Consider the following 27,431-nt stretch of genomic DNA (forward strand, 5'->3'; position numbering starts at 1 on the left):
CAATTTAGTTTCCGCCTAGGCAGCCTTTTGCTATGTTTCTTGAACAACATAATGGCTCTGTGGAGCTGATGACAGAGGGCGGCAGAAGAAACGGCCCCGTTGTGATGTGATGCAACTTTGTCTGCTGGATCTTGAGCAGGCATTCCAAGGACAATAGACTCTTTAGCACTAGGGGTAATACTTGCAGAAAAGGTATTGATGTGGCAACCTCAACTATGCCCTGAAAATCCATGTGCCAAGGTCTAGGTTCTGTATACTGCCCACTCTGTGTGTGTGTGTGTGTGTGTGTGTGTGTGTGTGTGTGTGTGTGTGTGTGTGAACTCACTTCAGTCGTGTCAACTCTTTGTGACCCTATGGACTGTTGCCCACCTTTGTCATGGGGATTCTCCGAGAATACTGAAGTGGGTTGCCATGCCCTCCTCCAGGGTATCTTCCCCACCCAGGGATCGAACCTATGTTTCCTGCAGATCCTGCATTGCAGGTGGGTTCTTTACTGCTGAGCCACTGGGGAAGCCCATACTGCCCACTATACTTAATTCTGTAAATAAAGTCTGTTTGTCCTCACGAAGTGTCAGGAAAAAACTCAAAAAGTAGACAGAAGAACAAAATATTTGTAGCCCCAGTAATCAAAGACAACTATTGTCAGCATTTCAGCAAATTATTTCTAGTTTTTACTAATTTTTCAGCATTGATGAAGCTGTTATTATATGTTCCATTACATATTCAATCATGTAACACCCTGAACAAGGAGTTGGCAAACTATACCAACCGTCTATGCTCTGAATCATTGCCTGTTCTTGTAACTGAGATTTTATTATAACACATCCAAACAGGGAAGCCTGGCGCCCTGTAGCCCGTGGAGTCACAAAGAGTCGGACAGGACTGAGCGACTGAACAACGTCTATTCATTTACGTATCGTCTATTGTCTATGGTCGCTTCCACATCACAGAGGCAGAATTGAGTAGCTGACACAGAAACCATACTTAAAATACTTAATTATCTAGACCTTTGCCGAAAAAGCTCATCAACACCAGCCCTAGACAAATGGTCACTGGATCAACTAGAGGAGCCACTGGGATTCCTACCTCTACCGCATTCTCTGTTGCCCACATCCTAACCATCTTTCAAGTATACAAGTACTGCCACATCAGAAAATCTTCCTCTCATATTCCCTACTGGAAGGCAGCTCTTCCTCTCCTAAACCCCAACAGATCTTGATCCCTATTTTTTTTTAATACCGTCTCCATTTTACACCAGTTTTTTTGCACGCATGTTTTCTTATTAAGTATCTTTTCTCATCTACTAGACCATATTTATTTCACATCACTAAGCTCAGGATCTAGCACACGAACAACATAACTCTATATATTTGCTGAACCAAAGTATTACAATATAGTCTCCAACCTCCAAGAATGGACAACCTAGTTGAGAAAATAACATTAGTCACATTAAAACAAGTAAGTATAGTTTTGATATAAGAATTGTTAAGAGAAGGAAGCTGTAGCTTGGACTAGTAAAATCAGGGAAAGCTTCTTGAAACAAGAGGAATTGGGAGTGAAAATATTTTTTTCCCTTTTTAAAAAATTGGGATATATTTTCTTTACAATGCTGTGTGAGTTTCTGCTGTACATCAAAATTAATCAGCTATATGTATCCATATATCCCTTCCCTCTTGGATCTCCCTCCTACCCCACTCCATCTCACCCACCTAAGTCACCGAAGAGCACTGAGTGGAAACCCCTATGCTATACGGCAGCCTCCCACTAGCTGTCTCCTTTAGACAGGGTGTGTGCTGTATTAAGTCACTCCAGCTGTGTCTGACTCTTTGTGACCCCGTGAACTGTAACCCACCAGGCTCCTCCGTCCATGGGATTCTCTAAGCAAGAACACTGGAGTGGGGAATCTTCATGACCCAGGGATTGAACCCACATCTCTTACACCTCCAGCATTGGCAGGCAGGATCTTTACCACTAGCAACACCTGGAAAGCCCTTACACATAGTAGTGTATGGATATCAACCCTACCCTCCCATCTCGTGTTGCCTCCCTTCCCCCTCTCCATGTCCACATATCTGTTTTCTACATCTGCATCTCTATTCCTGCCTTGCAAATAGGTTCACCTATACCATTTTTCTAGATTCCACATATGTGCATTAATAGACAATTTTTTTCTCTTTCTGACTTATTTCACTCCATAAGAAACTCTAGGTCCATCCACATCTCTACAAAGGACCCAATTTGGTTCCTTTTTATGGCTGAATAACATTCCATTGTATATATGTACCACAACTTCATCTATTCGTCTGTCAATGTACATTTAGGTTGCTTCCGTGTCCTAGTTATTGTAAATACTGCTATAGTGAACACTGGGGTGCATGTGTCTTTTTGAATTATGGCTTACTCCTGACCCAGTAGTGGGGTTGCTGGGCCATATGGTAGTTCTATTTTTAGCTTTTTAAGGAACCTCCATACTGTTCTCCATAGTGACTGTATCAATTTGTATTCCCACCAACAGTGCAAGAGGGTTCCCTTTTCTCTATACCCTCCCTAGCATTTATTGTTTGTAGATTTTTTTCTATGATGGCCATTTTGACTGGTGTGAGGTGATGCCTCATTGTAGTTTTGATCTGCCTATCTCTAATAATTAGTGGGTTGTGCTGGGAAAACTGAATAGTAACATGTAAAAGAAAGAAATCAGAATACTCCCTAACACCATACAAAAAAAAAAATACTCAAAATGGATTATGTATCTAAATATAAGACCAGATACTATAAAACTCTTAGAAGAGAACATAGGAAGAACACTCTTTGACACAAGTCACAGCAAAATCTTTTTTGACCCACCTCCTAGAGTAATGAAAATAAAAACAAAAATAAATGAGACCTAATTAAACTTAAAAGCTTTTTCACAGCAAATAAAATGAAAAATGAGAGGAAAAGACAACCCTCACAAAGGGAGAAAATATTTGCAAATGAAGCAACTGACAAGGGATTAATCTCCAAAATATACAAACAGCTTTATGTAGTATCAAAAAAAAAGAAAAAAAACAATCCCAATTAAAATTTGGGGGAAGACCTAAGTAGGCATTTCTCCAAATAAGACATACAGATGATACAGAAGCACATGAAAAGATGTTGAAAATCACTTATTATCAGAGAAATGCAGATTAAAAGGTGATCTGAATGGAGAAAGAATAGGTGGAAGGCAGCAATAAAGACAGGAGGATGAAGAGTGCTCAACATTGTTCAGCACAGTGAAGAAAGACCTTGACAAGGTGGTGAGTGAGCTCAAGCAAGAGAGGGAAACTATAAAAGATATTGGGTATGGCCAGAAAAATGTAGGATTTTTATAAACAACAATACAATTACTAGAGAAGAGAAAGAGAAGAGAAGAGAAATAACCACAATGAAGATGTAGAAGGTCGTGTGCTCATCTTCTCCTATAAGAACTCCAAAATTACAACTCACTGCTGAACAATCGTTGACAGGAGAATGTTGGATACCACCAAAAAAAGATACCCCACATCCAAGGGCAAAGGAGAAGCCCCAGCAACATGACAGGAGGGGGAAAATTGCTTTTAGAATCAAACCCCATACCTGCCAGGGATGCTCAAAGGGCTCAAACAAAACCTTGAGCTCACCAGGAGACTCCATAGAGACTGAGCCAGACATGCCCTTTGAGTGTTTGAGTGTCTCCTGTGAAGGTCCGGGTCAGCAGTGGCCTGCTGCAGGGGCAGGGGCCCTGGGTGCAGCAGACCTGGGTATGGCATCAGCCCTCTTGGAGGAGGTCACTATTAACCCCACCATAGAGCTGTCAGAACTTACACAGGACAGGAAAATAGACTTTTGGAGGGCACAAACAAAACCTTGTGTGCACCAGGACCCAGGAGAAAGGAGCAGTGACCCCCAGAAGAGACTGACCCAGACTTGCCCATGAGTGTCCAGGACTCTGGAGGAGGTGTGGGTCAGTGGTGGCCTGCTTCAGGGTTGGAAGCACTGAGTGTAGCACTGGAGTTTTTGAAGGAGGTCATCATTATCTCCATTACCTCCACCATAGTTTGGCCTCAGGTCAAATAATAGGGAGGGAACACAGCCCTGCCCATCAACAGAAAACTGGATTAAAGATTTACTGAGCATGGCCCCGCCTATCAGAACAGGCCCGAGTTTCCCCCTCAGTCAGTCTCTCCCATCAGGAAGCTTCCATAAGCCTCTATCCTAATCCATCAGAGGGCAGACAGATTGAAAACCATAATCACAGAAAGCTAATTAAACTGATTACATGGACCACAGCCTTGTCTAACTCAATGAAACTATGAGCCATGCTGTGCAGGGCCACCCAAGACGGATGGGTCACAGTGGAGAGTTCTGACAAAATGTGGTCCAATGGAGAAGGGAATGGCAAACTGCTTCAGTATTCTTGACTTGAGAACCCCATGAACAGTATGAAAAAGCAAAAAGATAGGACACTGAAAGATGAATTCCCCAGGTCTGCAGTTGCCCAATATGCTACTGGAGAAGAGTAGAGAAATAACTTCAGAAAAAATGAAGAGACAGAGCCAAAGCAAAAACAACACCCAGCTGTGGATGTGACCACTGATGGAATTAAAGTCTGATGATGTAAAGAACAATATTACATAGGAACCTGGAATGTTAGGTCCATGAAACTGGAAGTGGTCCAACAGCAGATGGCAAGAGTGAACACCAACATTGTGGGAATCAGTGAACTAAAATGGACTGGAATGAGTGAATTTAACTCAGATGACCATTATATCTACTACTATGGGCAAGAATTCCTTAGAAGAAATGGACTAGCTCTCATGGGCAGCAAAAGAGTCCAAAATGCAGTACTTGGATGCAATCTCAAAAACAACAGAATGAACTTTGTTCATTTCCAAGGCAAACCATTCAGTATCACAGTAATCCAAGTCTATGCCCTGACAGTAATGCTGAAGAAGGTTGAACGGTTCTATGAAGACCTACAAGACCTTCTAGAACACCCAAAAAAGGCATCCTTTTCATTACAGGGGACTGGAATGCAAAAGTAGGAAGTCAAGAGATACCTGGAGTAACAGGCAAATTTGCCCTTGGAGTACAGAATGGAGCAGGGCAAAGAGGCTAATGCCCTCTTCCAACAACGTAAAACAAGATTCTACACATGGACATCACCAGACGATCAATAGTGAAAACAGATTAATTATATTCTTTGCACCCAAAGATGGAGAAGTTCTATACTGTTAGCAAAAACAAGAGCAGGAACTGACTGTGGCTCAGATCATGAACTTCTTATTGCCAAACTCAGACTTCAAGTGAAGAAAGTAGAGAAAACCACTAGACCATTCAGGTATGACCTAAACCAAATCCCTTACAATTATACAGTAGAAGTGAGAAATAGATTCAAGGGATTAGATCTGATAGACAGAGTGCCTGAAGAACTATAGACAAAGGCTCATGACATGGTACAGGAGGCAGGGATCAGTGGACCATCCCCAAGAAAAAGAAAAACAAAAAGGCAAAATGTTTGTCTGAGAGGCCTTACAAATAGCTGTGAAAAGAAGAGAAGCGAAAGGCAAAGGAGGAAAGGAAAGATATACCCATTTGAATGCAGAGTTCCAAAGAATAGCCAGGAGAGATAAGAACGCCTTCCTCGGTGATCAGTGCAAAGAAATAGAGGAAAACAATAGAATGGGAAAGACTAGAGATCTCTTCAAGAAAATGAGAGATACCAAGGGAAGATTTCATGCAAAGATGGGCACAATAAAGGACAGAAATGGGACAGACCTAACAGAAGCATAAGATATTAAGAAGAGGTGGCAAGAATACACAGAACTATACAAAAAGGATCTTCACAACCCAGATAATTATGATAGTGTGATCACTCACCTAGAGCCAGGCATCCTGGAAGGCGAAGTGGGGGCCTTAGGAAGCATCACTACGAACAAAGCTAGTGGAGGTAATGGAATTCCAGTTGAGTTATTTCAAATCCTAAAAGATGATGCTGTGAAAGTGCTGCCTCACTATGCCAGCAAATTTGGAAAACTCAGCAGTGGCCACTGAACTGGAAAAGGTCAGTTTTCATTCCAATCCCAAAAAAAGGCAAGGCCAAAGAATGTTCAAACTACGGCACAATTGCACTCATCTCACGCTAGTAAAGTAATGCTTAAAATTCTCCAAGCAAGGCTTCAACAGTATGTGAACCATGAACTTTCAGATGTTCAAGCTGGCTTTAGAAAAGGCAGAGAAACCAGAGATCAAATTGCCAAATCCGTTGGATCATCAAAAGAGCAAGAGAGTTCCAGAAAAAACATCTACTTCTGCTTTATTGACTACGCCAAAGCCTTTGACTGTGTGGATCACAACAAACTGTGAAAAATTCTAAAAGAGATGAGAATACCAGGCCACCTGACCTGCCTCCTGAGAAATCTGAATGAGGGGTCAACAAGCAACAGTTAGAACTGGACATGGAAAAACAGACTGATTCCAAATTGGGAAAGGAGTATGTCAATGCTGTATATTGTCACCCTGCTCATTTAACTTATATGCAGAGTACCTCATGCGAAATGCCAGACTGGATGAAGCACAAGCTGGAATCAAGATTACTGGGAGAAGTATCAGTAACATCGGATAGGAAGATGACACCACCCTTATGGTAGAAAGTGAAGAAGAACTAAAGAGCCTCTTGATGAAAGTGAAAGAGGAGAGTGAAAAAGTTGACTTTTTCAGAAAACTAAGTTGGCATTCAGAAAACTAAGATCATGGCATCTAGTCACATCACTTCATGGCAAATAAATGGGAAAACAATCAAAACAGTGGCAGACTTTATTTTGGGGGGCTCCAAAATCACTGCAGATGGTGACTGCAACCATGAAATTAAAGGACACTTGCTCCTTGGAAGGAAAGTTATGAACAACCTGGACAGCATATTAAAAAGCAGAGACATTACTTTGCCAACAAAGGTCCGTCTAGTCAAAGCTATGATTTTTCCAGTAGTCATGTATGGATGTGAGAATTGGACTATAAAGAAAGCTGAGTGCCAAAGAATTGATGATTTTGAACTGTGGGGTTGGAGAAGACTCTTAAGAGTCCCTTGAACAGCAAGGAGATTCAACCAGTCCATCCTAAAGGAAATCCAATACTTTGGCCACCTGATGAGAAGAACTAACTCACTGAAGAAGACCCTGATGCTGGGAAAGGTTGAAGGCAGGAGGAGAAGGGGACGACAGAGGATGAGATGGTTGGATGGCATCACAGATGCAATGGACATGAGTTTGAGAAAGCTCTAGGATTAGGTGATGGACAGGGAAGTCAGGCATGCTGAAATCCATGGGGTCGCAAAGAGTTGGACACGACTAAATGACTGAACTGAATGCAATTACTTAAAAAGGAGCCTGGGATGAATTCTCAAAACAGCAATGACCAGCCAGCATAGGCCTGAGTTGACAGCCTGCTTAGAATTCTACAGTGGAACACTATCAGTTCAATTCTGCACATTCTGTGTCTTAATGAGCATCATTTATAAAATATTTGAATGAGGCTGGTCCCCAGCTCAGAAATTACAGCAAGGTGAATACAAATCCACTCAACCCTGTGGTCTCCCACAGTACTCTGTACGTAAGCTTATTCATAGCACAAACCATGCACTGTTGTAATTGTCTTTGTTTACATGTTCGCATTCCCCACTAGGCATGAACTTCTTCAGGATATCTTAGTCATGGATTGTTTAATTATAAGAGGAAAAAAAGAGCCTACTTTTTTTTAAGTTTAAGAGAAACTTAAGATGGCAGTGGCATCACTTGGACTACAATCTGGGGGTGTACAGGCAGTCCTTTCCAGAACTGTGAAGCTTCCAGACTGTCTTCCTGCAGTCTTCTCTGTTTCATATCTACCAAGGTCCATACCTTTGGCCCTCCCACTCCTCTGAAAATCATCTTCTTCTCCAACATAAACCATATTTAATGGATTTCAGAATTCACATTTTCCCAGATTTAATAGCTCTAAACTATATAAATTTCTTTTTTTAATTTATATTGAAGTATAGCTGATTTATAATGTTTGAGGTATACAATAAATTCAGTTACAGGTAGGTCCTTGATGTTGATTTATCTTATGTGTAGTCGTCAGTATCTGTTAATTCCAAATGCATCTCTCTGCCTCCTTTTCCCTTTGGTAATCATAAGTTTGTTTTCTATGTGCGTCTGTTTCTGTTTTGAAAATAAGTTTATATATATATATATATATATAAAAGATTCCACATATAAGTGATATCATACCCAGGCTTCCCTAATGACTCAGCAGGTAAAGAATCTTCCTGCAATGCAGGAGACACAAAAGACTTAGATTCAACTCCTAGATCAGGAAGATCCCCTGGAGGAGGTAACAGCAACCCACTCCAATATTCTTGCCTGAAAAATTCCATGGGTAGAGAAGTGTGGCAGGCTACAGTCCAAAGGATTGCAAAGAGTTGGACATGACTGAATGACTAAGCACACACATAAGTGATATTTTATGATATGTGTCTTCCTCTAACTTATTTCACTTAGAATAATAACCTCAAGGTCCATCCACCTTGCTCCAAATGACTCTATTTCATTCTTACGGCTTAGTAACATTCCATTGTGTGTGTGTGTGTGTGTGAGAGAGAGAGAGAGAGAGAGAGAGAGAGAGACAGAATCACATCTTCCTTATCCATTCACTTGCTGATGAACATTTAGGTTGCTTCCATGTCTTGGCTACTGTGAATGGTGCTGCTGTGAAAAAAGGGGTGCATGTATGTTTATGAGTTAAGAGTTCTGCCCAAATATATGCCCAGAAGCAGGATTGCTGGATCATATGGAAATTCTATTTTCAGCTTTTTTAAGGAACCTCCATACTGTTCTCCATAGCTTCTGTACAAATTTACTTTCCCATCAACAATGAAGGAGGATTTCCTTTTCTCCACACCCTCTCTAGGAGTTATTATTTGTAGACTTTTTGATGATGGCTATTCTGCCTGGTAGTAGGTAATAACTCACTGTAGTTTTGATTTGCATTTCTCTAATAACTGGCAATCTTTTTATATAACTTTTGGCCATCTGTATGTCTTCTTTGGAGAAATGTCTACTCAGTTCTTCTGCCTATTTTTTGATTGGGTTTTTTTTTTAAATATTGAGCTATATGAGCTGCTTGTACATTTTGGAAATTAATACCTTTTCAGTCACATCATTTGCAAATACTTTATCCCATTCTGTAGGTCACCTTTTCGTTTTGCTTATGGTTTCCTTTGCTGTTAAAAAGCACTTAACTGGGTCCCATTTACTTTTGCTTTTTTCCCCATTATTCTAGGAGATGGATCCAAAAAATACTGCTGCAATTAATATCAAAGAGTATTTGGCCTATGTTTTCCTCTAGGAGTTTTATAGTATCTGCTCTGACATTTAGGTCTTTAATCCACTTTGAGCTTATTTTTGTATATGATGTTAGAGAATGTTCTAATTTCACCCTTTTACATGAACCTGACCAGTTTTTCTTTTCTCAATTGTATTCTTGTCTCCTTTGTCATAGGTTAACTGACCATAAATGTGTGGGTTTATTTCTGAGCTTTCTATCATCTTCCATTGTTCTGTGTGTCTGTTTTGATTGGTGTAGCTTTGAGGTATAGTCTGAAGTCAGGGAGCATGATTCCTCCAGCACCATTCTTCTTTCTTTAGATTATTTTGGCTATTCAGGGTCTTTTATGTTTCCATACAAATTTTAAAAACTGTGGTTCCAGTCCTTTGAAAAATGCTATTGGTGATTTGATAGAGACTGCATTGAACCTATAGATTGCCTTGGGTAATATGGTCATTTTAACAATATTAATTTTTCAATCCAAGGACATGGTATATCTTTCCATCTGTTTGTGTGGTCTTTGATTTCTTTCATTAGCATCTTATAGTTTTAAAATAACAGATCTTCTGCCTCCTTATATAGGTTTATCCCTAGGTATTTTATCCTTCTTGATGCAGTGGTAAACAGGATTGTTTCCTTAATTTCTCTTTCAGATATTTCATTGTTAGTGTATAGAAATGCAAAAGACTTCTATTAATTTTGTACCCTAAAACTTAACCAAATTCATTGATGAGCCCTAGTAGTTTTATGGTGGCACTTTTAGGACTTTCTATGTGTAGCATCATGTCATCTGTAAACAGTTTTATTTCTTCCTTCCCAATTTTTATTCCTTTTATTTCCTTTCCTCCTCTGAATGCTGCAGCCAGGACTTCCAAAACTATGTTGAATAAAAATGGTTACAGTAGGCATCCTTGTCTTGTTCTTGAGCTTAAAAGGAGTGCATTCAGGTTTTCACCATTGACTATGATGCTAGCTGTGGGTTTGTTATATCTCACAAATATCTTAACTTTCAGTGACATCTGATGCAGTTGGGTCCATAAGTTTGCACCCAAACTTGAGAATGATATCGCTACATTAGAGGAAAATTTTAAAGGTCACAGGACAGCATTGTTTTTTTCAAAGACATGTTCCATCATCAATATTCTCAATGGCACAGCAGATGATATAACAGAGAAAAGGTGATTTCAAAGAGCTGAACTCTGAACATGAAGTTTTAGGAACATCTTAATTTATTTTACTTATATTTCCCTTTTTGTGACAAATAGGGGGAAAGAGTTCTTTCAATAATCATAAAGTAAAAACTCTAAATAATGAAAAGGTATCATGCTGTAGTGTAAGTGGCAGGTTGTGCCTCTCTGAGACGTGGACTTATAGTTGATAACATCTTTCTCTTAATGATGGGCCATATTTGCTGCTTCTCTATGACTCCAGGCTAAAGAAGGTTATGGGTTGCCAAGTCTTCAAGTCACAATTTAAAATGACAGTAAAATGCAAGCCCAATTCTGTCTGATTGTGTCAACTGCTGGTTTTATCTTCAAAATCCCAAGAGAGCACATTTGCCCCAGTTTCAGTCAGATTTAGTCCACTCCAACTGAATCAGCCAGCAGAGTAGAACTAGCATGGATCAGAAGGGGAAGGCTTACAAGGACAAGATGGAGACACAGTCAGGGTGCCCAAAGATGAGGACAGAAGTGGATCTGGACCAGGAGCAAAGTGATCTATCCCAAGTGGTGGAAAGGTACCGTACCAGAACCAGACTCTTCATTTACTTGGTATTATTATTATTTGGGTTTGGCTTTGTTAAATTGCTAGTATCTCTTTTTGCAACCTATCTCTTAGCAGACCACCTGGAGATTTTTTTTCATAAGCTCAGTTCTCAACTAATTCTTTGGTTTTATTTAATAGAGCCCTGAGCTTAAAGATCTTCAATGCCAGATATTACTTGTTGATTTTCCACATTGTGCTCTTCCGTGTACCAAAGAGGCTGGTATCTCGGAAACTCCACTGCTCAGAATCTCTTATCACAAGAATTCTAGTATGATTGGGTCAAGAATCTAAGACCTTCATGTGAGATTCAGAAGGAAGAAGGTGGAGTCAGAGTCAGTCCTCTGACAGTAGTGTTGCAGTCACGTAGGGGATGGCATATGTCAGATATGAAGCTTGCTGTTGGCTTCCAATAGTCTCCCTGAGACTCATCCACTTAGGAGCTCCAGCCAGAAGAGGTAACTAACTGCAACTTACCTGTAATTTCTTCACTTTAGAATTCCTTGAAAGTCTGGAATGGCCATGCTGCCTTCTGCTCCCTAACCTCTTCAACAGTGGTGTAACCATCTAATCTCCTTTATTAAATGGTTTCTCATTCAAAATGCATAAGCCAGGCTTATGTTATCTTGACTGAACTGCCTGGTACATCCTTTCAAGTGGTGGTGGTGGTTTAGTTGCTAAGTCGTGTCTGACTCTTTGTGATCCCATGGACCATAGCCCTCCAGTCTCCTCTGGCCATGGGATTTTCCAGGTAAGAATACTGGAGTGGGTTGCCATTTCTTTCTCCAGGGGATCTTCCCAACTCAGGGATCAAACCCATGTCACCTGCATTGGCAGGTGAGTTCTTTATCACTGAGCTGCCAGGGAAGCCCAGAGACCAAAGGTTTGATCCCTGGGTTGGGAAGATCCACTGGAGAAGAGAATAGCTACCCACTCCAGTATTCTGGCCTGGAGAACTCCACGGACTGTATAGTCTATGGGGTTGCAGAGAGTTGGGCACAACTGAGTGACTTTCATTTTCATATTAAAAACAAACATATAGTACTAGTAGTGGTTCCCAAACTTAAAAATGTACAGAATTATTTGATGGACTGTGTAAAAATTCAGATGCAGCATTTCTTGAATGAGCCCAGAAAGCTATTTTTTATCAAGCACTCCAGGTGACTCTGATGCAGGTGGCCTGAGTCCACACTGAGAAATGCGGCTTTAATATACAGGACCCCTGCTCTGTGTGGACTCATACTGGAGGATATTCTGGTGCCCAGATCAGTCACTCCAGGTAGGCAGTACCCTTCACAATCGAGTGGCCAAAACAAAGTTTATTCCTATCTGTAAGTGCTCTCATCATATTCTTCAAGTTACTCGCTCACCACAAACATGTTATCTCTGATAAACTACTTATCTATGCAGTGCAATAGAGTTTAAAGATGCAGAGGACAGGGTCAGACCTGGGATCAAAGTCAGGTTTTGCCACTTACTGGTATATGCTATTAAGCAGGTCGTAACTTACTTAACCATAAACACCTACCTCACAGAGCTGATCATCATATATATAATGGGATTAATGTTTACCTTCCCCTCTTATACCTAGAAATCCATAAAAATGGGAACTATATCTAATATATTTATTGCTTTATCATCATTCAACAAATAATTATTAATAGATGTCAGACTTTACACTAGATCCAAATGAGGATACACGGCTTAACAGCAATGTTTAGAAGAATTCATGCTCACAAAACTTTTTCAGCAGCAGCAGCTAAGATCAGTAACTTGCTTTTAAGAGCCTATTGTAAATGGCAGGTACATTAGCAAGTCATAAAGGGCACACAATAGTATGATAAAAAATAATATTTCACACAATAGTAGCAGCAGCCTATGTTATTAACAGAATAAAAGTGTGATGGGAAGAAAGTACCTACGTCCTTAGGTGTGAGCTACCCTCTCTGTCACACAGTGCTCATTACCAGATGCATAGGAAGCAGGGCTGTTAAAGCAACACGGGCTGAAAATGGTCTTAGGGCCACTCGAGGGTGGGGAGATCTTCAAATTTGGAGTTTTAATTTCTTGTGCTCTATCTTATGAAATAGGTCTGACTTCACTGTCTGACATCCCCTTCCTTCTGGGTCTAACTTCCCCAGTTAGACCTCTATTAATATCACCTGTGATGAAAGACCCTGGCCATCCATTAATTTGAAATGATGTAGTAGTTCACACCCCTCCTGGTTCCCTAAGTGAACGGCTGTTGTGGTTGATAACAGGCTGTCACTCCTGAGCATCTGATCTGACCTGAGCCCCACTGACGCAGAAGGACAGAAGACACCCCCATCAACTGAAAGAAATTCTTATTCCCTCTTCCGCTCACAACATACGTGAGCAGACACCAAGGCTGATGGCAGAGAGCTTCTGTCTGTACTTTCCTGTACTTAAAGTGACCAGTTCAGATCTTGAGAAATATTGGAGCATAATTTACCTCCAACAATCCAGGCCTCTCTTCAACAGATCCCTTACAATCAGTTGCAATATGCTTCCCAACACACAAACATCCAGAGTGACTCACTCACAGGCTTCTACTTTCCACACAGTTACATCAACCTTTCGATTTTTACAAATAGATAATGTGCATGGAAAGAAAGTAAAAGTGGTGATCGCTCAGGTATGTCCAACTCTTGGCAACCCCGTGGAGCCTGTCAGGCTCCTCAGTCCACGGAATTCTCCAGGCACGAATGCTGGAGTGGGTTGCCATTTGCTCCTCCAGGGGATCTTCCTGACCCAGGGATCGAATCCAGGTCTCCCACATTGCAGGCAGATTCTTTACTGTCTCAACCACCAGGCAATCCCAAATGAATATAGCATCTTCCCAACCCAGGGAGCAAACCCATGTTTCTTATGTCTTCTGCGCTGGCAGGAAGGTTCTTTATCATTAGTGCCACCTGGGAAGCCCCATATGCATTGACTGCTTACTAAATTCCAGGTACCAGCAAGTACCTTCCATGCATCATCATACTGATTTTCCCCATTATGAAATGGCACATTTTTTTCTGCCTCACAGAGGAGGAAATGAGGGCCTAATGGCAAACAGCAAGAAGAGCTGCAGCCTTTGCTTCATCTGACTTGAGTGTGCCTGTTCTCCACCCTCTCTGCCTTCCTAGACTGATCTGTGAAAAAGAAAGTGTTACACTGAGTTAGCGCAGCTGCCGGCAAAGTTTTTTCTATAAAGGTCCAGACAGTAAATACATTAGTCTGCCCATCCTCGGGTTCTACCATGACTATTGCTCTGTGGTTTACCGTAAAACAGCCAGAGGCAAGAGGAAAACAAGTGGGCGTGGTGGCTGTCTTCCCTTGAGTGAGTGAGTAAAAGTCATTCAGTCCTGTCCGACTCTTTGCAACCCCATGGACTATACAGTCCATGGAGTTCTCCAGGCCAGAATACTGGAGTGGGTAGCTGTTCCCTTCTCCAAGGGATCTCTCCAACCCAGGGACTGAACCCAGGTCTCCCGCATTGCAGGCAGATTCTTTACCAGCTGAGCCACCAGGGAAGCCCAAGAATACTAGAGTGGGTAGTCTATCCCTTCTCCAGGGAATCTTCCTGACCCAGGAATCAAACCAGGGTCTCCCACACTGCAGGCAGATTCTTTACCAGCTGAGCTACTAGGGAGTCCCTGTCTTCCCTTAAAACTTTATTTACAGAAACAGGCAGTGGAATGGATTTTGCCTGCAGATCATCTTTGCAAAACCCTGAGTCAGAGGAATGTCAAGCCACATAGACAAAGCTATCAGGCTCAGCAGAAAGGCAGACTTGCCTCAGTTGTCTGGGGTTTCTGTGGGACCAGCCCCGGGAGACACAGGTTTTGCATGTTTTCTACAAGCTCCTGCTGTCCTGAGCAAGGGACAACTGAGATGGACCCCAAGAGGGTCCTGCATGTCTATCACTGAGAAGAGGGAACTCAGACTCATCAGTTTCTCGCACAGCCAAGCCCCCACGTCAACACTCAGGGCCTCAAGCATTACCCATACTTCCTTCTAAGATGCCCCCCATGGACTATTGACACCAAGTATAACTCGTGAGGACCCACTGTATACCACGGAGAACTCTACTCAATGCTCTGTGGTTACCTAAGTGGGAGTGAAAGCAGTGAAAGCGTTAGTCGCTTAGTCCTGTCTGACTCTTTGCAACCCCATGAACTGTAGCCTGCTGGGCTCCTCTGTCCATAGAATTCTCCAGGCAAAAAATACTAGAGTAGGCAGTCATTCCCTTCTCCAGGGGATCTTTCTGACCCAGGGATCAAACCCAGGTCTCCTGCATGACAAGCAGATTCTTTACCATCTGAGCCACCAGGGAAGCCCTAAATGGGAAGGAAATCCAAAAACAGAAAAAGAGGGGATATACACATACTTCCAGCTGACTCGCTTTGCTATATAGGAAAAGCTAACACAACATTGTATAGTAACTATACTCCAATCAAAATTATTTAAAAAATAAAATCCTCCCCTCCCCAAAAGTAATACTGTTCCAGAAAGAGTGTTACGATAAAATTCTTAAAAAATAAATGTATCATTAAAAATGGCCAAGTCAGCTACTAAAAAACTTTAAATTCTTAAAATAAATGAATAAATAAAGTTTAAAGAATGAAATAAAATGTCCCCCAGTCAGGGTCCCCTTTTCCCTGTACACATCTCCCTCACGTGGATGGAGGTCAGTGACCCTAGAGATACAAAACGAAACAGGAACAACGACTGGAAAAGTAACGCATGCTCTGCTGGTGAGAGCAATAACATTCAGTGGATGTGTGTATATACACCATCTACCATTTATGTGCAGTGACCATGCAACACAATAGCAATCATGAATACTGATTGGGAGGTAACAACTTTTCCGTATACTGTATTGGATTACAACAATGAGCTGTGTTCACACTCTCAGCCTTCACAGTCTGTCGCACATGAAGCATGAGTGTGTCCGCTCACAATTAAATATCATGATATAGAGCATCAGTCCCCATCTCTCATTTTCTCTCACAGTTTTCAGATAATCCATACGGTGCCCGCACCAATAAAAGAACAAATCTTCTTGCTATAAGGCAGCATGCTGTAATGTGAATGGAACACCGGACTTAGAATATTAATTGCAAGCCATTCATCAACGTGTCAGGCACAGTCCTAAACAGATTGCATAAATTATCTCCTATTAACCTCAGCAACTTCATGATGGGAGTACTATTATCATCTCCAGATCATAACTGAAGACACTGAGGCTGCCCTCAGAAAAAGTCTTTTCCATTGCTTTCATGACAGTATAGGGTTTTGCTTTACTTCTCTGCAAAAGAAAGAAAGAAAGAAAGAAAGAAATTCATTGTACCTTCAGGAACTGACAAACAACTCTTAAAATGTCGCTGTCTCCTGTCATGAGCTCAGGGTCCTCCACAAACTGCAAAGGAGCTCCTCTGAGATCATCACATTGTCACTTGACTCTGATGTCAACCTCGAATGAAAAAGCAGAATGATATGAGTGGGTCTGCATGCCAGACACTGACAGTTCCTTTCAAGGCCTTAGAAAGAAGGAAGAGAGCAGTTAAAGGCAAAGGATTAGATTCTACATGGCAACATGGGTAGATCTTATAAAGTACAATGTTGATTTTTAAAAAATGAGTAGGTGAGATACTTGACATCGTATCACTTACCTAATGTAAAAGCACATGTGTGTAAAACTGCAATGCACATTTTGGAAGACAGATACACAGCAAAGGAGTATGAACTGGATGATTAGAATGGTTGCCGTGAGGAAGGGAGGGAAATGGGAGTAGGTATAGAATAGGGATAAAAGTAAAGACAAAAAATAAAATAAAATAGCAGAGGTCTTGCAAGTAATAGGGACCATGCACCTGAATCAAGATATGTCACTATTCAATCTACTGAAACTGAGGTCTAAGAAAGAAAACAAAAGAAAAAACAAAATGTTTCCCATCCAAAGGATAAACAGACAATGAAAATGATCATGATAAATAGATCTGTGTAGGAGAGGTAGGGGTTGATCTAGTCTGAATCCACTCTGTCCCCCAAACAGTACCATCTGGTCTTGTAGGAAATAAAGAATGTCTGTAATGTAGCCTTGACAAAACAAGGGCACAGCCATCAGCAAGGCAGAATCACTCTTATTGAGCAATGATCCTGGCTCAGTAATATTTTCTCAGGGATAAACCGACAGCTCAGTAATAGATTGAAGAGACACAGCCATTAATACATCCACTGTACTAACACATTTCTTAAATTAACACTGTATAAAATTAAATGTCACACAAACAAGACAGGCTTGTTCATTAAATAGAGTTGAGGAGAGGGAAAGGGTAGCGATCTCTGAAGCTAATGGGTATTCTTAGTCAGGCCAGACGTATTGAGAATCTTCGTAGCATTGGCTAATGCAAATGGGGGGAAATTTTTGTCATGTTCCAGTTAGACTGGGAAGAAAAAAAAAAAAAAAAGGTTAGATCATGGCATAAGAGGAGTCTTTTCTTCTTCTCAATTTTCCAAACATCACATGTCTGATGATCTCTTGATGAGTCAGTAGCTGTCTCAAAAGCCAAAGGCTACAGAATAAAGTAAGAACAGAGAAAGAGAGCTGAGTTCTCTCACACAACTCAGCTGACACTGGAGTTTTGAGGAAAGTCATTTGCTTTCAAATATATGCCTGACAGCCTACTCTCAAAGCAAAGCATCCTACTTTTGCTGTCACCATTACAACCTCACTAACCAAGAATGTCAATATGGCCATGACAGTCTCACAAGGAATGCATAAATTCATAAGAGTTATACCAACATCTGATAGATTGCTTGAATGAGAATTCTAAATAAGTACTAGCATTGACAACTGCAAGAATGACAATGAATTTCAGGAGCCTGAAAATCCAACAATGTCTACCAGTCCAGTAACCAGGGCAAGACTCACGTTTCTACTTATCATCATATCTCATCTATCCATGAGACCAAAGTAGAGAGTACTGTGTCTGGATGGCCTGGTAGGGAGGTTAAAAAAAAAAAAAATTGGTTCTAGAGAGACAGTCCTAGGGATGAATTCTATGTCTGCCACTGAAGCAGCTGTATGAACTTGGGCAAACGATTTATCTTCTCTAAGCCTTAACTCTTTCACATGTGAAAGGGGAAAAACTAAATGAGACAGTATGTATAAACATTCAGCATAGGTAGTTAAATTCAGTTAAGTACTTAACAAATATCAGCTATTACTAAAATCACTTGCCAGTAGATCCTGAAGGATGTAGTTGGGTAGCATCTACTGGTCATTCAGTACACGTCAAGCATGGTGCAGACACTAGAGACAGATGAACAAGCCACAGAGCTGGATAATCCTACGTGTGAGTTTCTCAGTTGTTTGAATTACAGCTTCTGAGACCAACCATTATCTCTATTAAATTCTATATTCTCACTGGTAATAAGTCAATGTACTCAAAAGGAAGGATGTCTGTTTTCTGTGCCAGTCTCACCAATATTAATTTGCTATCAAGTAAAGCATGTGCACGAAAATGTGAGAAATGGAGAACAACTAAAAATAAAGCAAAGGGGCACAGAATTGCTCTCAGAAGGCAGGAGTTTGTAACTTTAAAGAAGTTATCACTTACTGAGTGCTTACTGAATGCCAGGAACTGTGCTCTGTACCTTATACTGAACTCCCCTCCCACCCTATGATGCCTAATGCCTTGGTTTTACTAAATGCCTAGGTTTTACCTAAAGCTTTGGTTTTACTCCACTTGACAAACACCAGCTGTCCAGCCCAGGGGCCCATTGACCTCCTACCTCAATCCTAGAGCACTCATTTCTTTTCTGTTTCTATACTAATACCCTTCAAAAGGCATTTTGATCAACAGATGGGTTATGTGATTCTTGAACCCAGGTGCTGTTTCTTGGTGGCTGCTAAGAGGGCAGAGTGTCATTAACACAAACACCTTTATGAGAGCAGGTGACACATACGGGCGATACGGACTGGGAACAAGATAACAAGGTGTGGTAAAAGCTCTGCAAAGTTGGTGTGTGTATGTTTCGTATCACGTAAAGGGATGAGCAGGTACTCAGTCCTGACCACTTTCCCCACAGCAACACACAAGCCCACGTTGCCAGATTTTCTAGTGTTCAAAGAAACAATGGAAAAATAGATAAATAAAAAGAGTGGGGGAAAAAAGAAGCAATGTAAATATCGTGGGGGAGCAGGGATTGGATGAAGATGATCGAAAGGTATAAACTTTTAGTTATAAAATAAAGTAGTAGGGGTGCAATGTACAATATGTTTAATGCAATTAGCACTGTTGTATGTTATACATGAAAATTGTTAAGAGAGTAAATCCTAAGAATTCTCATCACAAGGAAAAATATAGTTTTCTTTTTATCTTGTATCTATATAAGATGAATGTTCACTAAACTTGTAGTAATCATTTCATGATATATGTAAGTCAAATCATTACGCTGTACATCTTAAACCTAGAATGGCTATCCACTCCAATACTCTTGCCTGAGAATACCATGGACGGAGGAGCCTGGCAGGCTACAGTCCATATGGTCACAAAGAGGTGGATGTGATTGAGGAATTAACACACACACACACCCCCCTTAAATTTATACAGTGCTGTATGTCAATTATGTCTCAATAAAACTGGAAAAATAAACAATGCAAACATAAAATTTTATGTAAAATTTTTCAAAATTTCAAACATACTGTCAATCTAAAACTAGCCAGTTTTTTAACGTGGGTGTCTGTGTTTTGAGCTCTCACATCTCTCAAAAGTCTGAATTTCTTTTGTCTTCCCAGATAACATGTTTCTCTTTTACAGATTTACTTTTTAGTAGTTTTTATACTTGTTTCTAAACATCTGTCCCATTCGCGTATAAGCTCCTTGACAATACAGTTTCTTTCACAATTCTAAGCCTCTGGTTCAAAATTAGCATGCAGGGTTTATAAAGAGAGAAAAGGGGGTTGATCTTTCCTGAAAGATGATGCCAAATGTGCTCATTACACAGTCAACATATATTCCTTGAACATTTTTCATCATAGCCAGGAACTGTGTTAGACATTAGGATTACAGCAGTGAAAATGATGATATATTTTTAATCTCCCCATTTCTACTGGCACTGGAAGAGCTTAACTAGTCTTTATAGCACTTACTTGTATCAGTTCAGTTCAGCTGCTCAGTCATGCCCAACTCTTTGTGACCCCATGGACAGCAGCACGCCAGGCTTCCCTGTCCTTCACCAACTCCCAGAGCTTGCTCAAACTCATGTCCATTGAGTCGGTGATGCCATCCAACCATCTCATTCTCTGTTGTCCCCTTCTCCTCCTGTTTTCAATCTTTCCCAGGATCAGGGTCTTTTCCAATGAGTCAGTTCTTCGCATCAGGTGGCCAAAGTATTGAAGTTTCAGCTTCAGCATGAGTCCTTCCAGTGAATATTCAGGACTGATTTCCTTTAGAATTGACTGGTTGGATCTCCTTGCAGTCCAAGGGACTCTCAAGAGTCTTCTCCAACACTACAGTTCAAAAGCATCAATTCTTCTGCACTCAGCTTTATGGTCAACTCTCCATATACCCTCTATTATTTGGACTTCCTTGGTAGCTCATCTGGTAAAGAATCCACCTGCAATGCAGGAGACCCTGGTTCAATTCCTGGGTTGGAAGATCCCCTGGAGGAGGGTATGGCAACCCACTCCAGTATTCTTGCCTGGAGAAGCCCCACAGATAGAGGAGCCTGACAGGCTACAGCCCATGGGGTTGCAAAGAGTCAGACACAACTGAGATTTAGCAGTTCAATAATATACAAAGTTTTGGAAGAAAAAAATACTGATTTACTGAGCTGATTGAAAGGAGATATATTAATCAACACTCTCGGTTCATAGCAGCAGTGGCAATCTTAAACTACTAGCGAGGAAGAGAGAGAGAGAGAAAGGGAGAGAGAGAAAGTGAGAAGAAAAGAAGGGAGGACAGAAGGAAGGAAAGAAAGAAGGGAGGAAGTGAGGGAAGAAGAGATAGAGAGAAGGGGAAAGGGGGAATTTGCTCATATAACCTGAAAATCTTGGGATAAATTTTAGGGCTTAAGGCACAGCAGGATCCATGAACTCAAGCATTTTCATCAGAATTCAATTCTTAGGCTCCAGCCATGTGTATAAACATTATGACCACTGGCAGCACAAGATACATTCGAGATCTTAGCAATATCAGAGGAAAAAGAATATCTCCAATAGCACTGGTGGAAAAGTCCTAGGGAGGATTCTCATTGGTTTACATTGCTCACATATTCTTAAATGAACCAGTGATCACAGGAAAAGGATTCTGTTAACATAACAGGAAAGGAAAAAGCAAACCAACATACGTCCCCTATGATAGTAATAAAGCAAAAACCATCAAAGCAACATGGTGTTCCTGACAGTCCTTAGGAAATGAATCTAGACTGGGAACTCTGTGAGTTAAGTCAAAAATACTCTGTGTTAAGTCAGCAAAAAGGAAACACAGACATTAGTTTGTTTCCCAGGATGTATTGGTTATGTTTGACTCCAACATATCATCAAGTTTTACAGTTAATTTCTACCACAGAATCTCTCAGAGAGTATTCCAAACAAAGGAGCTCACTTTTTACTATGTTTGCATCAACAACAGGGTTTGGTGAAGGTATTCAGTAGCCAATTACGTTTGGGAAACTTTCAGTTATACAAGGTTAAGCAGATGCCTTAACTGAAGGATTTCTCGGAGGTTGTGCTATGTGGTTGTGTATCATAAATTATCAAAAGTGGTGACTTAGAATGTCTTCGTTCCCAAATTAACTTGGCCATGAAACACTTTGGTTCACAGAGCGTCTTGTAGGCCTGATGCTCTACGGAAGACATGCTTGAATTCTCCACTCCACCGGGAGATGAAAATGACCTGTTTTCTCTGTGCGTTTGAAACGTGATGGATAATGGTGTGAAAGCAGCACAGATCTTCACATCAGCACTGCGTTTGACTTTGTCACCTTTGTGCTTAGTCACTCAGTCGTGTCCAACTCTTTGGAACCCATGGACTGTAGCCCACCAGGCTCCTCTGTCCATGGGATTTCCCTGGCAAGAATACTAGAGTGGGTTGCCATTTCCTTCTCTAGAGGATCTTCCTGACACAGGGATCAAACCTGTCTCCTGCATTGCAGGTGGATTTTTTTACCGTCTGAGTTACCAAAAAGCCCACTCGTTTGTGACCTTTAGCCTAAATCAAATTACTTAAAACTCTCTGAACTTCATCTATATAAAATGAGATATTATGGCTTATAATATACACCAAAAAGTCTAGGACAACAGGCCCTCACAGAATACACTTGTTAAAGTTACTTTCATTTCATTTTCAATTGATCTAGGCATGATAAAAACTTTCACCAAATGTAGCAAACTCCAACAAAGTCTGCACAAAACTCTAATAATGCCTTCTCTGATTTTGAAGATCCTCTTTCCTTGCTAACAGTATATTTAGACAGCTTTTTTTTAAAAAAGAGTGATATATGTAACTTACAGTAAATCTTCACCTAAATTATTCAAGCTATTTGTTTATAAACAGCATAACCAGTCAAACATGAAGTTTAAATTGGGAAATCAATTTCCCTGGAAAATATTTCAGGCTAGATGGAGTTGTCCCAGAGAGTCTGAGGGCTGCAATGATTTTTTATTTTTTTCATGACATCACTCACATAAGACAGCACTGCAGGACTAACACAGAGACAATCCTAAATTACAAGGAGGATAGTAAGACATGAAAAAATTGACCTGCCCTTCTTTAGAAGGATTCCCTTATTTCTTTCACCTCTTCACTGTCATCACCTCCAGACCTAATATGCCAGACAAGTGCAGATTTGCTGCAGGAATGTGATCAAAGATTATTAATTAAGATTTATCCAAGCCTCAGATTCATAGTGATCTAACAGTCTCAGTATTTTTAGAAATCTGTCATAAATTCATCTTCAAGGAAGTCATAACTCAAAAACCAGCTGATAAATAATGAACCAAATTATAGTTTTCAAAATTATAATTATGTTAGCAGATACTACTGATTATCCAACTGTTATCTTCCTCTCTTCCCTTCTAACAGAATAAGAAATTGTATTCTGGCCTCTGCCCAGCTCCCTCATGAGCTTTGGAGGTGCTGTAAGGGATGGGTGACTCTCTTGGGTCTAAGACAAACCTGTGTATGCATACGGGGTACAGGGGTGAGCATGTGACACAATTCTGGCCAAGACATGAGAAGTCCATTAAAAGGTTTTCAGGGCTTCCCTGGTGGCTCAGTGGTGAAAAATTCACCTGCCACAGTGCATCTGGGAACAAATAAATATAAAGTCAAATTTGATCTCTGATCTGGTAAGATTCCACATGCCAGGGAGCACCTAAACCCATGTACCACAACTCTAGACCCTATGCTCGAGAGCCTGGGAGCCACAACTACTGAGCCCATGCCCTGCAACTGCTGAACTCGGTAAAACCTAGAGGCCTCACTCCACAAGAAGAGAAGCCACTGCAATGAGACACCCATGCACCACAGTGAAGAGCATCTCCCACTCTGCAACTAGAGAAAAGCCCATGCAGCAACGAAGACCCGCCACAGTCAAAAATAAATAGATAAATTCATTTTATTTAAAAAAAAGTTTTCAAATGAAGAAATTTCATTCTTGACAAAAAGAAAAGAGGAATAGGTCCCTCTTCTTCCTACAGATGTTGCCATGGGTGGATCTAACATCTGGACCCACTGCAGTCACCTTGCTTCCAGCACGAGAATGAAGACAATTGCAAGAGATGGCAAAGGACAGAGATTTTAAGAAGCCCAATTCCTTCAGCCAGCTCTGAATTCCTTCCTACCTCTGGGCATCGTGGTGTGAGATGAATATTTTCCTAATTATTTTTGCTATCCGAGTTGCTGATTATTACAGGACAAGGCATCTGACACAGAGGCCTCGAAGAAAATAACAAAAGCATGGTGGACACTACTGTAAACCCCCAATGTCCATGCTCCCTTTCTACCTCACTGACATTACTCTCCATCCTGTTTCAAGTAGCCCAACTGCAGAAACACAGTCATTTACAGACAATAAAATGTACACGGATATCTACTATTGGAGCTGATGAGAAAGCAACTATTTGTCTTATTAAAATAAATTTGAAAAGGAGAGATGGCTCTCGGTGCCCTTTGCCTTTTGCTTTTTTCACCTTCTTCCTGCCTGATATGTGGACTATATGCTCAGAGGTTGAGCCACCAATATGCTAAGGGTGATAGAGCACTAGACCAGAAGGAACCTGGAATCTCGATGCCTTCCTTGACCAGCTATGCTGTTCCTGAAAGACATCACCCCAGACTTTCATGGCAAACGAAGAAAGCCCTGCCTGAACGAGTCCTAAAGGTCTGTTTCACTTGTACAGCCGATGTAACCTCAATACAAAAATAATAAGCTATTCATTTATCAGCAAATAGCAAAACAAATTAAAGATTGGGAGGAGTATAATGAATCGATAAAAGTGTGGGCCCAGGCAGAAATAAACTGCCTGGGTTTGAAAGCTGGCTCTGCCTTTTGTAAGCATAGGATTTTAGTTGTTATTTAATTTCTTAAGGCCTTGGCTTCCAGGTAAAATTGGAATGATAATAAAACTAAATCTACTCCAAAGAGTTATGAGAATTTAATAAGACAATCCACATGGGGAAAAAAATGAGCCTGGAACACAACATTACTTCATCCAAGGATTACTGAACCGTGTACCAGACCGTGTTCTAGGTTCTAAAACTGTTAACAGTCGACACAGCTAACAAAAAGCCCCATTCTTACAGGGCGGGCATCCTATTGAGAGAAAATAGATAGTAAACAACGTAAGAAAGAAACACGCAGTGTGTTAGATAGAGCTGAGAGCAATTCAAAATGAACAAGCTGGGGAAGAGGAATAGAGAGTAGCTGGGGTGGAGACTTGCAATTCTAAACAGAGTGGATGAGGACAGCCTCACTGAGAAGGTGATATCCTTGTAAAGGTCTGAAGGAGATAAGAAAGGGAGTCATGTGAATCCCTGGGAAAAAGGCATGCTATGCAATGGGAAAATCTAGTACCTGAGGGAGAGCATCCCAAGGAAAATAATACGCAGCAGAGATTTCAACAACTAGCTTGAAATAGTTTATTCATGTTCAGAAGCTAGTCTAGAAGCCTCAGATTTCCAACCAACTCTTTCTAGACTATTAGAATACAAAATGAATATGAAAATAGTGAAAATGCCTGTATGAAAATTTCCCCGTACTCGATTTCATTTGTGTCCTCTCTAAAGTATCAGTGTGTTATATGGATACTTTACACGCATTACGTGGCCAGATGGCCGGCCATGTCTTAGTCAGCTCAAGCTGTCATAACAAAATGCCACTGACGACAACTTAAATGACAGACATTTGTTCCTCACAGTTCTAGAGGTGAATGTCCAAGGTCAAGTGTCTGGCATATAGTAACTGCTCAGTTAATATCACTTTTCTGTTATGCTATACTGGCAAAAAAAAAAAAAAAAAAAAAAAAGATGGAGAGAATGAAGAGATAAGGGGTTGAGAGATGACATCCAAGAAGGACACACATATGGGGATAAAAGAAAGTGTTCTTGAATTCGTGGAGAGACAAATCAGTATCCCAACGGTTGGTTCATGGGCTGGGCTACTTTCAACTCAGAAGTGGGCAACTTCTGTTTGAGGTGAAAGGTCATGGGAAGTGATTCAGATGCTTCCAAATGACTGTTTCTTTGAAGCTTCCCCTTAAAATGGAATCAGGCCATTTAGGAAACAGGGAGTTAGAAAAATACCACTGTGAACAACAGGTAATTATTATTATAATTGCTGTTATGAAGTGGTTTCTTTGTGACAAGTACTGAAATTAAGCGATTGTATATATGAACCTTTTTTCTTTTTTTGGCCTGCATCTCACAGCATGTGGAATCTTAGTTCCCTGACCAGGGATTGAACTCACATCCCCTGCTACAGTGGAAGCATGGTGTCTTAACCACTACATTGACAGTTAAGTCCCTGATTCTTCTTTATTTGTACCATCTTTCTCAAACTGCAACTAAGAAGGGTTCTACACTTTTAAAGACTCATGGGATTCGACTGGACCTGCCTGGATAATCCAGAATAATCTCCCCATTCCAGAGTCCTTTTGCAATGCAAAGTAGCAGATTCACAAGTTCTGAGAATGAGGGCATGATCAGCATGCAGGGGCATTTTTCTGCATACCATGCTGTTGCTGTTCAGTCGCTCAGTCGTGTCCAACTCTTTGCGACCCCATGAACCGCAGCACACCAGGCTTCCCTGTCCTTCACCAGCTGCTGGAGTTTGCTCAAACTCATGTCCATTGAGTCGGTGATGCCATCCAACCATCTCATCCTCTGTCATCCCCTTCTCCTCCTGCCTTCAATCTTTCCCAGCATCAGGGTCTTTTCTAATGAGTCTGCTCTTCGCATCAGGTGGCCAAAGTATTGCAGTTTCAGCATCAGTCCTTCCAATGAATATTTACAGTTGATTTCCTGTAGGATTGACTGGTTGGATCTCCTTGCAGTCCAAGGGACCCTCAAGAGTCTTCTCCAGCACCTTAGTTCAAAAGCATCAATTCTTCTGTGCTCAGCCTTCTTTACGGTTCAACTCTCAAATTCACACATGACTATTAGAAAAACTATCGCTTTGACTAGATGGATCTTTGTTGGCAATGTAATGCATACCATATGGTGTGACAAAAGTGACCCCCAATAAGTTTGATCCTCACCAACTCTGATGCAGAGTATACAAGTTTCCCTATTAAAGCTGGAGGAAGAGGGCCAGCTTTACTATCTGAGCCATCTGGGAAACCCATTAGGGAAGGCCATTAATTTGTTACACAGCACTAAAAAAAGAAAACAACTGATACACAGCCTAAATTAGTTATTTAGATACAGAATTAAGTCATCAATACTGAAGAAAGACTTTTATAGTCAAACCACAATCTACTGTCAAATATGGATAAGTGAAAATCACCTGGAACTAGAACTTATAAAACAATAGGAATTCATTACAAGTTCATACAACTATGACACATGTCTCAGAACTCTTTATTTTTATTCAACTGGTTTAAACTAACAGAAAACTTGCTGTCTATGTAACAAAGAGTTCAAAGAAAAGATGGCTTTTGAAATTATCGACTTGGTACTCCATCCAATTCAGAGTATCTTTTCTCGCTTTTTACAGTGACCATTTCATTACAAGGCTGGCTTTCCTCATGGTGGCAAAACTACAATATTCAGAAGAAGAGAACTCTG

The 27,431-nt window shown here is 40.8% G+C and overlaps 1 long non-coding RNA gene across 1 annotated transcript in view; it reads right to left on the reverse strand.

Moving 5' to 3' along the window:
• LOC133054928 (uncharacterized) overlaps positions 1–27,431 on the reverse strand; it is a 248,159-nt gene that overhangs the window by 196,903 nt on the left and 23,825 nt on the right. Inside the window, exon 2 of the long non-coding RNA XR_009692539.1 lies at positions 16,487–16,609. This is a non-coding gene — a long non-coding RNA (uncharacterized LOC133054928). The remainder of the gene's footprint in view (positions 1–16,486; positions 16,610–27,431) is intronic.

Source organism: Dama dama, chromosome 1 (assembly GCF_033118175.1).
Source record: "Dama dama isolate Ldn47 chromosome 1, ASM3311817v1, whole genome shotgun sequence".
Taxonomy (NCBI): Eukaryota; Metazoa; Chordata; class Mammalia; order Artiodactyla; family Cervidae; genus Dama; species Dama dama.